The sequence below is a fragment of the Hermetia illucens genome, chromosome 1, assembly GCF_905115235.1.
Source record: "Hermetia illucens chromosome 1, iHerIll2.2.curated.20191125, whole genome shotgun sequence".
NCBI lineage: Eukaryota > Metazoa > Arthropoda > Insecta > Diptera > Stratiomyidae > Hermetia > Hermetia illucens.
In genome coordinates this window covers 107,930,109-107,949,366 of record NC_051849.1, presented here as the reverse complement: position 1 = coordinate 107,949,366, position 19,258 = coordinate 107,930,109, and the positions used below count along the sequence as shown (strand labels likewise).

Genomic DNA, 19,258 nt, shown 5'->3' with positions numbered 1-19,258 from the left:
CACCTTCCGGAGGAAAGCTAGATACCTAGGTTCTAGAGGAATCCATAGAAAAGCTACACGCTTGAAAATGAAGATCGGAAACACTATAGTGAGCAATTCCCAGACCATCAAGTACTTAGGAGTTAAACTTCACGAACTCCTTAAGTTCAAGCCACATCTTGAGCTCGCTATCGGTAAGGCACGCGGTGCATTCAGTAGGATCTACTTTCTTCTTCGAAAGAAGGTAGGACTCAGCACCAAGGCCAAACTGACTCTCTACAAGACCCTGATCAGACCCATTATCTGCTATGGAGCGCCCACGTGGATCACTTGCTCCACCCGAACCATGTCCAAATGTGAGGCATTCGAACGCCGGATATTAAGATACTGCACTGGTCTTTCCTATAATTGGAAAACTAAGAAGGTTGGAAAAAACGCCGAGGTATATCGGCGCGCCAAGGTACAACCTCTTCGAGAATTCGTTCTCAACTTAGTGGAACGGTTCTTCGAAAGAACGGAGAACCATCCAAATCCACTAATCCGGCAACTCTACCAACAGGGTAGCACCTTCCCATTGGCCAACTACCTAAGGCCCTGCCAAATAGTGAGCGAAGCTCTTAAACCCGCCATCCTTTCCCTATATGATTCTCCCTGCCTGGTAGGGGTACATCGAGGCTAAGCACAAGATATGTAATGTGCTATTGTATATAGTAGGTTAAGTATTTATTGTTAGATTAAGTTAGATTAAGTTTAGACTTAGTTAGTTTTAAGTATTTTAAGTAAGTAAGTAATGCCTTCTGGCGCTTTTAGTGCAAGCGCAGTCTTTTAAATAGTTCAGTTGAATACAAATAATTGTGAAGATATATGTATTAAAATTAATACAAGTAAAGTAATAATTTACACAGAAGGTCGGGTAGGCCAAACAATTGTAATAGCCACCCATTGAAATAAAGTTAAGTTAGTTAAGCTTAATATCTAAGCTAGAAAGTAATTAATAATGTATTAGAAGTAAGTCACTATGGTAAATAAAAAACTTAAACTTAAAAACTTTATACACAGTTCGCTCCGAGACTTCGTAGCGAACAGATGTGTCGCAGAGAATTGAAAAGTACAGTGCGTGGTGATTTGTTAAAATCACTAGTTCCGAGTGGTAGAAAAGAAAAAAAAAAACAAAAAGTGAAAGTGGAATACCCAGAGTGGAATAAGATACCCCAAAGGAAGTATCGCCCAGTGCATAATATACAGTGCGTCTCAAAATGATTGAGACACTGTATAGTAAATTGTAAAGAAAACTATAGAAATTTTTGTTATTTCAGACAGTACCAGAAGACGACCATCAGCCACGTAGGACGGGCTTGGGGACAGAATGTCCGCCAAGAGGAGTAAGATAATACTCCCTGGGGAGATGTCATCCGAGGAGGAGGGGAGCACGGGCCCCGAAGACAACGAGCAAACTTTGGGTCTGCAAAAGGAAATTGCAGACCTGAAGTGCGAAAGAGCAGCCATGGCACAGCAATTGGAGTGCCAGCAGCTGCTCATCAAGCAACTGCAGGAGAAGCTAGCGTCGCTGGAGGAGACGGTCCGCGCTGGGCCGCCAGCAGTACAGCAGCAACGGAGACACCAGCAACAGCAACAACAAGAACAGCATCAGCAACATCAAGAGCAGCATCAACAACATCAAGAACAGCATCAACAACAACAACAGGAGCAACAAGAAGCCCTCGCAATGGACATCGTGGGATCGCCTGCAGCCTTCCCTGAGGTCATCATCGATGAGGACCCCTTCAACTTTGTCCGGAGCCGGAAGAGTTATAAGAAAAACAAGGTTAGTGCCAAAATTGTTACCGCCCCACCACAGCCACCACAGCCATCCGCAAATCCTTCCCCGTCATTGAAAAGCAAAAAAGTTAAAATCCCAGCCATTACCGGCTACAATTTAAACGTGCCCCAGTTCCTCCGATTAATTAAAGCTAAGGGATTGAAAGCATCCCTAAAAAACACGAGGGCGGATAGAACCCTCATTTTTACGGAGACGGCGGAAGAACACGCCCAGGTCTTCGCGCTCATGAAAGAGCAAGGGCTTAACGCCACAACCCGGACCCCGCCTTCTTTGCGAAATAAGTCCCTAATTATCCCAGGGCTCCACAGGGAAACGAACCCCACGGACATCCTGCAAGGAACTGCAAGCCGACCACCCTGAGTTCAAACTCAACACGGTGGCGAACTTGGTCACCCGCAGACACAAAGCTCTGCATAAAGAAGTCCCCACCCTCCCGATGAAATCTCAATCGGGACTATTTATAGCCACGTTCGATCCCTCACAAGAGCTCACCGAAGTGATGAAGGTTAGATACCTCCTTCATCAAAAGATCTCATGGCAAAAAGTCATGAGCTTCGAAGAAGTGCAGTGTTACAACTGCCAAAACTTCGGACATATTGCGCAAAACTGCACAATAGTACACAGATGTGTCAAGTGCTCGAAAGCGCACCCTCGTGGGGAATGTACGAGAACTGCAGCCGAAGGAGTACTCTGCTGCAACTGCGGACAAGCAGGCCACCCAGCGAGTTACCGCGGGTGCCCAGCTTATAAAGAAATGGTAGCTAGGAAGGAAGCTGCCAAGCAAAGAAGAGCGAATGAAAGCTCCCGAGCCAAGCACGCAGTGACACAACTGTCACAAAGCTTGGCCAGACCCAGCGTCTCGTACGCGCAAGCTGCCAGGAACTCTTTACCAAGAGTGGCAGCACAACCTGCTCCCACCCCCGCACCAAACGCCTTCCGCGAATTGGTGCAATCCCTCGCGACGGCCTCCACCAACGAGCAGCGGCAATTCGCTGCAATTAAACTTATAATGAACCTATGGAGTTAAATATCGTCACCTTTAACTCCGCGTCCCTGATCTCACTCGCCCAACGTGCCACTGCCCAAGTGTTGATCGACAGTCTGAAAGCAGACTTATACTGCGTTTCAGAAACTCACCTCAATAGCAGGCATAACGTGCAATTCACCGGGTATAATATTATCCGGAACGACAACAACACTGGCGCTGCCCTTTTAGTCAGAAAAGACTATGAATTTGAGGAAGTCGTTATACGAAACCTGCTTACCTCTTCCGCTGCGGCGGCAATAGTAAAAACCACTGATGGTAGACGGATTTTGGTAGTTTCCGTCTACATCAAATGCAACTGTCTAACTGAGCAACTGGGACAAGATCTTAAGATCTTGGGCAATCTCCAGTTAAAGTACAAGTACCTCATTTTCGGTGGCGACTTCAACTCTAGGCACACCTCCTGGGGCGATACGGCAGTCAATAGAAATGGGGAAACCCTGCTTAAATGGATCCAAGACCCTTACTCGCCAGCCTATGTCGATTTGGTCTTGCCAGATACTCCGACAAGACCCAGTAGCCAATCAACCATTGACTACTTCCTCCTATCTGAGGAAACTTCCCTGAACTTTCAAGTGATATCGTGCACTACTCTACCAGGCATGTCTGACCATTTCGCAGTACAACTCAAACTGTCCTCGTCCTCCCAACTGCGAAAGCGAGTAATGACCACCGTAAGGTCCTTCGCCCACACTGATTGGGACAAATTCAAGGCAGACCTTGCACCAAGGCTGAACTTGAAAAAACTCGCAACTGACCGCAATCTATCAGACATGGAGATCGACGAAGCCATCACCTTGGCCACAGATGCCATTAATACTGCTACACGCAGAAACACAAGGCTTATCAAAGTCGACGAGTTACAATATAACTCAGTCCCCCACGATATCATGCTCCACATGAAAGTCAGGCAAATATGGCGTAGGAAACTCAAACGGATTTTCCACAAACTCGGAAATAAAGTTAATGCTGAGTATAAAGCATTGCTTTCCCGGATTAATTGTCTGAGTACAATAATTCGGCAAAGAGTGGCGAATTTCCGCAACAAAGAACTTACAAGGAAGCTAGCAGATATTAAGCCCGGCCCAGATATGTTTCAGCATATCAACAGGCTAACCGGCAAACATAAGTCCCGCAATATCGCTCTTTCCAAGAACGGGGAGCACATCTGCAGTGACGCTAGGAAAGCGCAAGTTCTCGCGGAATCTTTTGAGACTCAGCTCAATTCCCCTCCGCCTCAAAACAACCCGGCTATATTGTCGATTGTTGACTCAACAATCAAGGCCTTCGTCTCTGAGAGCTCCAAGAAGCTAACAAAATTCACCACAACCAACACCTCAGTCAAGCCATCGGAATCGCAACATTTTCTGAGTTTACCTCAACTCACCGACTTAACCAGAAACCTAAACGGTAAAAGGTCAGCCGGGCCTGATGAAATCCCGAACTTCGTCATAAAGAACCTCCCCAGAGCCTCACTGAAGTTTTTATTAGCAGTTTTCAACAACTGTATTAATAACGGCTACTTTCCATCCACATGGAAAGTTGCAAAAATTATTGCGATCCGAAAGAAAGGAACCTCCAACGAGCCAAGCAATTTCAGGCCCATTTCCCTATTATCGAACCTTGGCAAACTGTTTGAGAAAGCATGGACAATTGGGCTAGTCCAGCATTGTAATCTCAACAAAGTTATCCCTGACCACCAGTTCGGATTCCGTTCTAAACACGGAACCCAGCACGCGCTGAGCTACCTACACGACACTGTCGTCTCAAGACTTAACGTCAACAATAAACCCACAGTAGCTTGTGCGTTAGATTTGGAAAAGGCCTTCGACTCCGTGTGGGTAAACGGACTTATATACAAATTGATAGACAATGACTTCCCTGTCCCGATAATAAGACTTGCGTTAAGTTTCTTCGAAGATAGGCATTTTTATGTCAGCGTGGGGAATGAATTCTCCGATCTCTTGCCGGTAACGTCGGGTGTACCGCAAGGATCCATTTCTGGGCCAACTTTCTACAACATCTTCACGGCTGACGTTCCGATCCCCAATGACGGCGTTGAACTCATCCAATTCGCCGACGACACGCTTATCTTCGCTTCGAACCTCCACCCCAACAGGGCAGCCAAAGCGGTTGAGAAATACATTGTAAATCTCTGCAGGTACTACCGTAGTTGGGGAATCAAGATTAATGAGGGAAAAACGCAAATCTGCACTTCTAGGAGAAAATCTAGATACTTAGGTTCTAGAGGCATCCATAGGAAAGCTAAACGCTTGAAAATGAGAATCGGGAACACCACAGTGAGCGGATCTACTTCAATCAAATACTTGGGAGTAACCCTGCACGAACTCCTCAAGTTTAAACCCCACCTTCAGCTCGCTATCAGCAAGGCACGCGGTGCAGTCAGTAGCATCTACTATCTTCTTCGCAAGACAGTAGGTCTCAGCACCAAAACCAAACTGACCCTGTATAAGGCCCTTATAAGACCCGTTATCTGTTACGGAGCACCAACTTGGATCTCATGCTCCAACCAAGCAATGGCAAAATGCGAGTCATTCGAACGCCGAATCCTTAGACATTGCACAGGCTTGTCTTACAACTGGAAAACAAAAAAGATCGGCAAAAACGCCGAAGTGTATAGGCGAGCCAAAGTCAAACCACTTCGAGAACACGTTCTCACAATAATGGAAAGGTTCTTCGAAAGAACGGAGGACCACCCCAACCCATTAATTCGGCAACTCTACCAACAGGGTAAAACCTCCCCATTGGCCACATTCTTAAGGCCCTGCCAAATCGTGAGTTCATCTCTAAGACCCTAAATCCTAACCCTTTTTGAAACTCCTTGCCTGGTAGGGGTGGATAGAGGATAAGCACAGGAAATTGTAATGTGCTCATTGTAAATAGTAGATAAGAATTATTTATGTTAGATTAAGCTAGGTTAAGTTAAAATAAGTTAGGTTAAGTTATATGTAATTAGGTTAAGTAAGTAAAATTTCACCTTCTCGCGCCTTTAGTGCGGGCGCAGTTTGAATATGCCAAGTGCTTTATAAATTGTCAAGATCGATGTATAAATAAAAATATACACAGTAAAGTAGATTACAGAGAAGCTCGGGTTGGCCAAACTATGTAATAGTCACCCGTTTGATAGCGTTAAGATCTATTAGCCGTTATTAAGCTAGCATTAAGTAATCATTGTCTAGTTGTAAGTCACTATTCCGAAATAAATGAAATGAAATGAAAACCTTTATACCCGAAGCACGAGCTTCCGGTATTCCGACTTGTTTCATCTTGTTGCTCACCTTAGTCCATTCTTCCGGCCTCCGAGCGCTGGTCTTTTCCACTTTTGCAGGTGTTGTGGCCCGCAATCGTGAGATTACCGACTTTCACGGGTACTCTCGCCAGATCCGCCTTCTTTGGTGAAGAGACTTTTTTCTTCTTCGGGACTTACTACAGTCCAAGAGGCTCACTGGTACCGTCGCTAGTCCGTTTTCCCACCTGCCTTATCTTGTGGGGGCGTCACCTGTGTTTCCCTTGTGATCTTGCCGACGAATTCTTGAGAATTCTTTTCTTCGAGTGTCTTGATACAAAATTAATTAATGAATGAATTTCTAGTACTATTTCCATTTTACATGGAAATATTTAAACCACCCCCTCTCCACCAAACTTCATATCAATAGGAGCAACCGTTTCTGTAAACTGTTAACATAAATCATTAAGTCAGTTTCACATTTCCAGAATAGATGTAACAAATTTATAAGAAAATGAAAACTTACACCTACTATCACTTTGGGGTCAAGCATTGCCCCGGGGCCAGCCTACCTCTCTCTGAGAGGGAGACTTGTCTCTCTTTTAGGGTGATGTGTGGCTTTATAGGAGCAAGGCCCTTCGTCTAGTAAAACCGTTGGTGGGTGGTGATAACCCTGTACGGGGTGACCGTACTATTAATAAAGCACAACGAATCTAGACTGTGGAGTCGAGAAACACCTTCCTCAATTCAGGATGTCATGCGAACCGAGCTATTGGATATTTTGTAGTCAGGTTTAACTGACTGTATTCGAATGCAGCCTCACTGATAAGCTTGACATTACCGTGCTACGGGGGCGGAGCAGATTAGTCCGCATAAGGAAATGCTCCCAAAAAACCCAAACCTGAAACCAAGAGGGGAGAGACCCCGGGTAGGTCAGGGGTGAGGGCCAAAATCAGAAAACTCACCATTAGCTGTGCTAGTGTGGTCAAGGGCATTCGACTGGTCATAATGGCAAAACCGTTTTCCGAGCAAATACTCATTCGTGAGGAGCAGCAAACTGGACCTTATCGTCAGGCAAATGTGCAGGCGGTAGGACTACGAGGCTCCTGATTACAGGGATATGCTTTCGACCAGGTACTCGTGTACTGCGCGATGTAGGACACTGCAGAGTGGCTTAGGACTATAGTTCCTAAAGTGCAAATTTACCTAGGGTCTCCCAAGGAATCTCGGCAGGTGGAGGGTGATACCCAGACTGTGGAGAAGAGCTCCAAACAATAATGGACCCAATGGCCAGCACTTAGATAGTCTAGATAAACCCCCACCATGCGAAAGCTGCATCTCCATCACGAAGTCCTGCAGTTGCCATTATGAAGTCTAGGGAAGCAGCGACACCACTCGAAGAGGTGAGTTCCTTCTTGAGTTTATTCTTAGCAATAAGTTTGATATATACATAGTGAACACTCCACCATTTCTGACCAGCAATAGATAAGAGGTACTAGACGTAACCCTAGGAAATACTCTGATGAACGAGCTGGTCGGGAATTGGAGAGAGTCATATAATAAGCCTTCTATGCTTAATCACAGAATAATCATATTCGACATTGAGGACAACTCCGAAGTAAAAAGAATAAAAGGGAATCCCAGCAGAGTGGATGCTTGCAACGCAGCTGAGCTACAACGGGACGCACCGTCAAAAGGGCCACGACATGTTGTACCTTCAAAAGAGGAGATCAGGAGGTAACTGGAGCTAGTAAAGGTGGTGGGAAACCTCAACAAAGTCGTCATTGGCGCATATGTGGCTAGCTGTCCCGCTAAGACAATCAAATCATCAAGGGATGTACCCTGGTGGAATAGGAACCTAGCTACAATGAGAACAGAGATGCGAAAACTCTTCAACCGGGCAAAACAAAGCGAAGACTGGCTGAGGTACAAAAATGCCTACGACTGTGTATATCAATACGATCGGGGAAGCAAAACCAAACCGCTTCAGGAAATTCCGGGAAGGGATCGAACAAACGTCCGAACGAACCGGCTATAGCCAAAGATGGGAAATATCTTCTGTTTGTCTGAAGGAAAACGACGGGAAGGCTAGAACTCATTTCCTCGTATCCTACTTCAAATCATCAAAAGTCTGCCTGACACACCAACAACGAATAAAAGATCGCAGTGGAACTTTTAAACCACTGAAATCACCCGAGTAAATGGCATCCTCCCAGCACTAACTCAAAAAGGCCTAGAAACCATCTTAGAGTCTGTTATAAGGGTAGTAAGGAGCCGCATAGCCCTGGAATACATACTAAGGGCCTGAGGGCCAAAATTGGTATTTATTCCGGAAGCTGGTAAAAAGGATCATTTTCAGACCTAACATCGTTCGTACTCAAAACGGTCAAGAAGGTCATTGACAACTTATGTTAGAACTAACGTTATATTGCATAACCCCCTACACCAGTGTAACGTTTACTGGGCAGCACAGTCAACCCAAACTGCTCTGTACCAAGTGACGCATGCGCTACGGGATGTCATAGAAACAAAATAAATAGCACTTTGCGTTTTTGGATATCGAAAGAGCACTCAATAGCACATCGCTCACCGAGATACAAGCTTCCCTGATCCGGAAGGAAGTGGGAAACACCGTGGCTTTCTGGATGAGATGTTAGAGAGTAGGCAAATAGTACCGGCAGGTACAAATTGATGAATACTACCCAAGGTTGTACGCAGGGCAGTGTATTATCAACGCTTATGTGGAGTATGGTAGTGGAGGAACTCCTGAAACGAGTTAACACATACTGGAATACAGGTTCAGTTACGCAGATGACATTGTTTTAATCTATAGCGACAAATATGAGGATATGCTATGTGATAAAATTCAAACTGGATCAAAGGTTATTAGTGTCCCAGTGCAGGAAGGGCGAGATAGCGTATCAATCCAGCCAAAACCACTATAGTACCATTCACTAGGAAACGTAAGCTTGATCACCTAGGAGCCATAAGGTTACCTGGCATAGAGGTGAAACACTGAGCAGAGGTGAAATATCTGGAGAATTATACTAGACTAAAATTAATCCGGAGGACGCATGCCGGAAACACTTGTCGAAAAACTATCATAGTTCTGATGACTTGCAGGCTCCATTACAGAAAAAATGGGTGAAACCGTCGGTCAACTTTTTATTTTTTTTTTGAAAAAGTGGACTGCAAAAGAAGTAAGTTGCTTCTTAAGTGGTCCGGTCCATCACCAAGTGGGTGCGGACTCAGAACACCTAGCATCCTCAACAAAAACTCACTTCGCCTGGTTTAGGTCTGAACTATGATGGATTTCATTTGAATATAATTCGTACCCATTACGTATTTGCGATTATATATAAATGGAGCGATTACCATCTGTTCGCGGGGGCATGTGGGGGATGCAATAGTAAGGCCAATGAGTACTTATGGGGCGGTAATCTGAGCCGGAAGAACTGAACTCAGCACACAATCCTGCGAGTTTACACAAGCTCCAAAAACTGACTGCCCAACGCCATCCCTGCAAGTCCTCCTGGGACTAACTTCTCTCCGTCTGCACATTCAGATACAGGCAAGGAGGGCGATCTTCAGGAAGACCGCGAGTAGCATTTTCCCGAGGTTAATATTCTCTCTAGGTAGTACCTGGAATTATTGATACCAAGGGATAACATGGCAACGAGGTTTCACTTGGATAAAAAGTTTGAAACACGTTGAAATAACAAGGCAAACTGGCTGTGGCGTGGCTGTGACGTACGGCTTAAACCAGCAACTGATTACTTGGTGTCCCGACGGATCCCTCACAGCAGAGGGAGCGGGTGTTGGGATCATTGGTCGAAAGAAAATGTGCTCGGAGACATGAATAAGCACACTAGCATATTCTAGGCGGAATTATACATAATAGACAGATCCTCCTTTAGTCTCCAAAGAAACTACAGGAGGCAGAACATACCTATTCTGATTGACAACGAAGCGGCGATCAAGGCATTTAGGCCCAACCAGGTAAACTTTAAACTGATATGGGAATGTCTTGGGAGACTGAATACGTTCGGCTCGTTCAACAAAGTCAGGATACTCTAGGTTCCAGGCCATATTGTATTGGACTCGTGCCAACAAGAATTCACTTGCCAAGATTGGTCTGGACATCGAAGTCGATGTGAACAACCAAAAGGCAGACCTAAACAACGGTGGCTTGATACGCTAGATGGAGATTTGAAAGCGTCGAGATTGCACCCAGATCAGGCATTCGATAGAGCCAAATGGCGAAGCCGATCACGACGAGCCGACTCCGCTTGTCAACGGGACAAAGGCTGAAGAAAAAGAAGAAGCGATGCTCTCTAATTCGTAATGCACCTACACAAAATCTAGGCCTCAAAATACATTCCGTTATAAAATTTTCTCAAACAAAGTTAATATCAGTATAGTGCAAAAGGTAGTATTGGTCCCAGGCCAAAACGTGGATTGGTACCCACGATAGAGCATAAAACCTGGGAAACGCCTGCTAAACCAACACCAACAGCTCTACTACCAAACCCTATCTCCCCCTCCACGTGGTGACCGCTGGGAGCTCTTTCTTAACGAAAAGCTGCAGAGGGAGAAGGACGGAGACGACGTGCGCTCCCTGTACAGAGATGGAGCTGTCAAGCAGATAGCCGATACACTACCCCAATATAGGGCTGATGTAACAACATTGCAGGAGAAGCGTTGGATAGGGACCGGTTTCCTGGAGAAGAATCATTACACCATATATTATAGCGGATATCTAGTAAACCATGTGCTCGGAGTAGGTTTCGTAGTCAGCCAAAAATTAAACCTGCTGTTATCGGCTTTGAAAATATAAGCGAAAGGCTATGCAATCTGCGTTTGCGAGGCAAGTTTAGCTTAATTAACGTCCACGCCCCTGCAGAGGATACTGCAGAGTCGCAGAAGGATACCTTCTACGGGGCAGTTGAGCCGACCCTCAAAACCTGTCGCAAGTATGATATCAAAATCATACTTGAAGATTTCAATTCTGAAATAGGGACAAAGCTCGTATTCAGGCGATACGTCCGCTCCCATAGCTTACATCAAAATACAAATGATAACGGACTGCGGATTATTCAATTAGCAGTATCGCACGAAATGATTGTTGGAAATACCTGGTTTGCGCGAAAAGCGGTCCACAAACATACATGGGCCTCTCCAGACGGGACCACTTTCAACCAAATCGATCACGTGCTGATTGAACGCCGCCACCTCTGAACCTTGATGAATGTCAGAACATATAGGGGGGTCAATGTAGACTCTGAGCACTATCTCGTTGGAATGGTGCTCTGAGCTCGAATAACAACACCACCCAGAATCCCCTCTAACAACCAGGTGAGAGTTAACACTGAAGCCATTCACAACACAGTCCTCCGCGGCATCTATAAGAGGGAAATTGATCCCGCAATAACCGCAGTCAGCAGAGATCCTGAAGATGAAGCATCAACAAATGATCTTCATAATCACCTAAAGAACGTTCCCATAAATACGGCCGCAAAGATACTTGGCCCCAGTCGCAAAACGGAGTCGAAACGGCTGGTTTAACGATGAATGTAAGCTAGCAACGGAATGGAAGAATGCTGCATACCGAGTAATCTTGCATTCTCAAAGAACGCGGGCACCCGCAGGGACTTATCACCAACTCCGGGGAGCGGAGAAGCGATTTCACAGGCGGCGCAAGATCTTGGGCTGCACAGCAATGAAGGCAAGACAAAAATATATGGTGGCTACGTCAGCATCGAAAACCAACCAACCAACAACATCAAACCGCACTGGTCAAACAGGAAGAATAAAGATAGGAGACTACAATGCACGAGATCCGTTGATAATTTCTCCTATCTAGGGTCGAAAATCTCAACCAATAATAGCTACGATGATGACATCCGTGCACTGATTGTTGGCAGCCAACAGAGCCTATTTCAGCTTACAAAAACTGTTTCGCTCGAAACAGCTCTTACTGTACAAGACTGTGATCTTGCCAGTCCTTATGTATTCCTCGGAGACTTGGGTTCTTAGCAAGAAAAATTGCGAACTCTTGGCCGAGTCCGAGAGAAGAATCCTCCGAAGAATTTATGGCCCTCTACATGAGGATGCGCGATTCCGTAGCCTACATAAAGACGAAACCTATGAGCGATACCATGACCGTCAAGTTGTGGATAAAATCCGGCTCAATAGGTTTCGGTGGGTGGGTCACTTAATCCGCATGGATGAGGGTGATCCAGGGTAATCAGACCGTGGGTCAGAACGCCAGACAGTTTTTAGGGATATCGAATTGGTGGACCTCGGCCCAAAACCGGGATGTCTGTATCCTTATTAAGGCAGGCCTAGACCGGATAGCGGTTGTTGCGCCGTGAATGATGATGATATTACATCAGAAAACATTAGAAAGTATCAACATCATATTGACGACAGTAATTTGAAATGCACTACATAAGATGGAAGTGTTATTGCTTTCTGTAAAGTGTTTGAAAATTACTTTGAAACGCTTTCATCTGGAAACCATTGACTAAATGTATTGCGATAGCTACCAATTACGTGCTAACCCTATTTCTGAATCGAAAAAGAAAAAGATAATTAGCAATTTCATACACGCACCCCCTTAGGTTATTATTATATTCAAACCAATCCATGGTGGTGGTGGATAAAGTGGACTTCGTCACAAAGGTTCTATGATATGTTTGTCGCGAATTTTATTAGTATTTACATGGGGAGAACGTGAGAATTCACAGAAAAGAGTCTTGTTGCGTAAATGACACAAACTTTAATTTACCGACCCGAGTTTATTGGTAAAGACGGGCCGTAATCCAGAGTGGCTTTTTCTGTGACGACCAGGTTGATTACAAAATCGTGGAAATGGATCGAGAAGCCGCCTACATAGGCTGCAAGTAGGTTAAGTCAATTGTGTTGGAGTTCCGTTACCGTGGAAAAGGATGAAAAATGCAGAATTCCATAATTGCGTTTATTAGGCAAGTTAAAACCAGCGCAAATAGTAATGATTTCGCCACCCCATCACGAAAGAGCAGAGCACCCAAAGGAATAAATCCGCGGAAATGCTCCTTTCAGTCTCGTCCGTCTCTGCAGAGAGAGAGATTGGATGATCGTTAAAATTCAAAGAAAGACAACCGTCTTGCGTGCGACAGCTGGAGAGACTTCTACTGTCGTGAAGATAATTTAAAATCATCCTGAAACGCATTAAAGAGCATTTCCAAAGTTTGATCAGTGGAAAGCAGGGTAGTTTTCCCATTGAAGCCTGCTGTATCAACCACGTTAAGGGGGTCATCCCGTGTGTCGGATCCGCGGAATCGAATTTTTTTGGCATCAATTGTATTTTGATATAGTGTAAAATATATGGATAAAGTGATTTTTTGATATTCAGAGTCGTTCGGAAATTATAGTGTTAAGCACGTAATAAGTCACATGCCCGATTTATGTCGCGTATTTATCGGTCCGAATGACGTTCGAATGACTTCGCTAAAAGGACAAGAATTTAAGCCAAAACTGTACATGTGTTTCTTGATGATACCTAAGGTTTATGGACTAGGCATTGCAGAAGAATGATCAGTTAAGATTTTATAGTTAATTCTACTTTTTAAATGTGTTTCTCTCGAAACTGCATATTGAAAATCTGCTGCCACTACAGCCCAAAATCTATCCAACCAAATTCTTTGAAATTTTCACGACTTATTCAAGACATATTTTTACGGTCCGCAAACTAGGATAATCGCGATTCATTCACTAAAATTCACTAAACAAAGTTTAACAAGGCACCAAAAGTTCAGTTTCTAATATTTTTTAATAATCCTAGTTAGCGGACTGTAGTTAAGCCTGCACGTTAAAATGTCGTTTACTTTTTTTTCCTCTTAAGATGGTCGCAGCGCCATCTAGCGTGACAGCAGAAAAACACTTTTTTTTGGAGATGGGTGTATAAATTGCTCTGTATTTCAATAATGAACTGTGCTATCAGGGCTGGAAAAATTACTACACATGCTCAAGATATTATTAAATATATGATGAAAAATTCAAATTTGTATCTTTATCCAGTTCTTCACAAAAAAAATTTCTAAAAGAAATAATATTTTTTGTTGTGGATGCTGGGAGTCCTAGGTCCGCACCCACGTAGTGACGGACCGAACTACTTGGGGAGCAGCTTACTCCCTCTTTTGCAGTTCTCGGACTCCTCTCTCTAAACACATTTTCGTTATATTACCCAAAATCTAGAAAGGAAACTACATATCTCAACACTAATATTTAGGAATAGTAAATTGATCGCCACTGTTACTTAAAAGCTCAAAGCTTTCATTAGCTCATGTCTACGTCGTGTCGTTGGGGTATTGTGGTCTAAGACAATAATATACGAAGAACTCCATCGGCTTGCAGGCCAGATGCTCGTCGACTTATTGATGAGGAAACGTAGTTAGCAGTGGATAGGATGGCTATGACATGCGATGGAACCCTCTAATGGCGGCGAGTGGGTCCTCTAGAACTACGTGCCGTAGAACAGTGGAGAAAGATTGCAAATTTTAGAATGGGAGCACATTGCCGACAGCGATATCAGTCAAGTAGAGTACATATGGCCCCAGTTTGAAATAGATTGCATTTTCACTGTGATATGAGACTTTCAATGCTACCTTTACCGCATGCCTTGTTAAGTCGACCCCATTTGTGTATGTAGAAATTGCTCTCATGAATAATTATCTATTATTCTCCCATTGTTTCGAGTAGATATAAGACTCATTCTGTGTTATCCAAAATCGCCGGTTTGAGATCCGTCTAATATAAGTTACCATAAATTACTATCCAAATATAAATGATATATCCCCATGTAGGTTAAAAGACTTACCTTATAAGCTCCGTGTAGAGTGGTATCTTTGTCCCATTGCGGCAAAATAATTTTCACAATCACATGACGTGCCATGTCAAAATCCAAAAATTCCAGAAGTGTCATCTTTACTTGTGATGAGTTATTGGCCACGACTAAGCGGGCATCAACAGTCAGTAGCATCACAAAAATATCAGATGCAAATTCGTTGTGTTCATGTTTCATCATCAAATTGCCAGCAATTGTTCCCAACTAGAAATGAAAAGAAGACTTTTAAGAAAATATGATATATACATATGTAGTATCTATAGTAAATATTTAAAGTACAATACCAAGAGTGATGCGTTTTGATAAGAGAATTATAGTCCAGTCTATGGCCACGTATTAAGAAATCATGAAAATGTTTAGTGGACAGGAAGGAAAGAAACTATAGAATGATATATCCAAAATATATCGAGAAATCCCTCGTACTTATAACTCTCGGTTTTGATTTCAGCTTAAATATGGAGACCGTTACCCTCTAACGACTGCAACATACATAAATAACTAAAATCTATGAAAGGAAGTTAAACTTCAACATAATCCCTGTAACTTGCGATTAGCTTGCTAATTTATTTCTGCATTCACAATAATGACCAATTGTTCTTAGCTCCACCTTTTTTCTACTCGCACTATTTGTTTTCTTATAAGAAGCGAAGTCGCCTAGCACGTTTGACGGGTAAACCCTATTGCTCAGTGCTCTCTTAATAACTTAAAACGGAAGCAGAACCAGTATATTTTCTCCATAAAAATGATGCTGAAGTGCTGACGAAGCTACAGACTCTATAAATCGGCGGAAGGGGCGATGAGGGTACAGAAATATTCTTTATACGGGCAATTAAACGCATTTCAGGGAGAGGCTTCCTGGAGATGACACTAGTGACATTGTAACACTTTCCTCGCACATATGATGGGAAAACACAACCTTGGCGACAGCAAAGCTAATGGTGGGAGGTTCGTGGATTCCTGCAACTTCCACCGTTTCATCATTGGTGGCACATTGCTCAAGAAGGGAACCGTAAGATCAGTCAGGTTACAACTGACCGACGCCGCACGAAAAATCAGATCGACCACTTCGCGATCAGCAGTGGATTTAGGAATTACCTGCTGGCCTCGAAAGGGCCCCCCCGAAGAACGGAAGTGGTTGGAAGCTCCACTGACCATTGCGAATGATAGCGAGCATGACGAGCTCGAACTCCAATACCGAGCAAAATCAAAAGAAGTCCAGCGTAGTGTGCGCCATGACACGGGAAAATTTGCTATCACGCTAGTCAGGGAAGCCAAAGATGCCGCAGATCACAATCATTTCAAGAATGCATACCGCAACACAAAAGATCTTGCATGTGGTCGCAAATCTCTCGATTATTCTGTAAAAGACGTTAACGGTGGACTTCTCATCCACGATGGGGAACAACTAAAGAGGCGGAAAGAGAACCATGGCTCTTAGCTGTATCATAACTGGTGAGGTTCCTTCTCTTATGGATGAAATGACTAGTCACCGTAACAAGTGGCCATTGGCCATTAATGTAGTAAAACCTGGGCTTGATGGTATCTCCGCAGAGTTATCCACTCCTACGAAAATACGAATCCGAGACCTTTCCCGGAGAGTGGAAGAAGGGGATGATCGTCAAGATCCCCAAGAAGGGGACCTGTTTTGCAAAGGTAATAGCTAAAATAATGCTGGAACGCATCAAAGAACATATCGAAAGCTTGATCGACAGTGAACAGGCTGGCCCGCTCCAAATTCTCCTGCAGAGACTACATTGAAACCTTATGGATCATTTTGGAACAGTAAGGGCTTTTTATCAATTTCGAGAAAGCTTTCGATAGGTTGAACAGGGAGTGTATCTGCAGTGTTCTACACAGGAAAGTCATTCTGGAGAAACTAATAGCCATAATCAGAGCAATATATGATGGCAGAAAGTATCACGTGCGGCTCCGAGGTAAACCTCGGAGGATTTTAAGGTCCAGAGCGAAGTCCGCCAGAATTGCGTCCTATCAGCGATGTTATTGCTCCTTACTATAGGTGACGGTTTTACAAGTGAGGCAAGTTGAGTTGAACTGAAGATAAACATCGACAAAACCAAAACAACCAGTCTGACGGGTCATCGCAATCTCTCTATCTGCACCAATGGGCAGATCATCAAAGGCGTCAATCCATTATATCCAGGAAACGAGATTTCTGCGGCGGTGGCACCGAACTGGGTGTAGCTCGACGCACTAGCAACGCTAGATCCACTTTCGCTCCCCTGTTTAAAATTTTGAAATGTCGAAATGCAGTTATCTAAATATCAAGATCAAGTTGAGACTGTTCTGTCCTAGTGTTCTTTCTGTACGACTATGTGGGGTAGCCCATGGAAAGTGACCCCACTGTTACTCAAAAGCTCCAAGCTTTCGTGAAAACCTGACTACGTCGTATCATCGGAGTACGCTCGCCTGACACAGTCTCAAACGGAGAACTAGGTCGGCGCACAGATTTGGCACTCATACGCAATGTGATCGGAAGACGGAAATGGCAGTGGATAGATCGCATATTAAGGATGGGCGACAATTGCACTGTGGGCTACGCCAAGCAGTGGAATCCACTCTTCCCAGATGGCCGACGAGTTGGCCGCCCTGAAAACAGTTGGCGTAAGACAATAGAGAAGGAGTGCGAGCGTCTCGAAAAGTCGTGAGGGTGCTCAAGAGCATTTCAGGAAACTGTGAACAATGACGCGCAGCAGAGGGTGACTCCCTATATCGCACGAAAGGATGAATGACAACTATATATAAGCGTAGTTTGTCGCACCATGATAAGCATCACCCTTTCTACATTGCATTTCTGGATCTAGGAAAGCCGTTTGACCGTGTGCCGTACGAACTCATCTGGCATGCTCTACAACAACACTTAGTATCAGAGGAACTCGTATGCTGGATTCAATTGCTCTACCACGATTCGGAAAATAAAGTTTGAAATGTGGCGGCTGTATCAAAACCGCTTCGTGCCTCCGTCGGTGTTTATCAAGGAAGCGCCCTCTCACCACTCCTCTTTGTTCTTATTATGGACACTGTGACACAGTACATTCAACGTCCAACGCCCTGCATGCTGCTTTACGCAGATGAAGTTTTCCTATTATCTCAAGGCAAAGTTGATTTCGAGCAGATTGAATCTGAATAAAGCAGCATTTTTGTCAATAGTGACTATCAGCCCCTATCACTGAGTGATTAAATATATCGGATCAATGCTATCAGCCAACGAAGAACTGCATTATGAAATTACTTGGGGCATTAGCGCAACCTGGATGTAATGGCGTTTCACAACTAATGGTTTTTAAGGTTTTGTGTGAAACAAAACCTTATAACAATCGAGACGGTGTCTGTCTGTGCGTCTGTCCGTCTGTCTGTCTGTCTGTCTGTCTGTCTGTCTGTCACACCCGATTTATTCGGAAACGGCTGGACCGATTGTCACAAAAATTGGTGAGAGTATGTAATCTGGTGATCCCTTTACATGCAGTAAGTGGCGCCATCTTGTGTTAAGTTTAAGGGGGGCTCCCCATACATGTGAATGGAGGGTGAAAATTTTTTTTTCACAGAATTAGTACTTTTCGAAACTGGTGCAATATTTGATATTGGGTGAAACATGGAGGAGTGAGCGCTCAAAATATGACCCACAAAAAGTATAACATGTCTCGTTCTCAGAACCTATCCAACCGAAAAATCTGAAAAAAATCACAGTGGCGCATCTCTACGAAATCTAGGCCTCAAAATATATCCGGTTCCGACATCTGCACAAATAAAGTTAATAATAGTATATTTAAACATTTTAGAAATTTACCCGACACCCCCCTTATGTTCATCCCAGAAGTACAAAATTCGGCATGCGTGTAATGAAGAACATAATGCACAATTTGGTCAAGTTTGAACAAAATCCAATTATTATTAACAAAGTTATAGGAGGTGAAACTTTACAATTTTTTTCTGAATTTCGTGCACTCTACAACCTGCATGACGTCATCATCACATATCAATTCGTCAATACCACAAAGAAATGAGTTCTTATTTTGTTTTAGTTTTTTTAGTTATTTGCCAGCCAGACATGTGTGCATGTAGGTATATAATATATGCGTGCTAATGAACTTTGCGGGTAGTGCCTAATTCAAATAGATATAGGAAGTACATCGGAAATATGGGTACGATCAATTTATATACGTGCATATATGTGTACAGTATTCGGAAATAGGCAGTTTGTTTGTTTAGGGTGAGGGTGATATCTATGGCTGTAATATGTAC

At 43.9% G+C, this 19,258-nt stretch overlaps 1 pseudogene; it reads right to left on the bottom strand.

Moving 5' to 3' along the window:
- Positions 1 to 19,258, bottom strand: part of LOC119646561 — a 94,325-nt pseudogene that overhangs the window by 36,956 nt on the left and 38,111 nt on the right.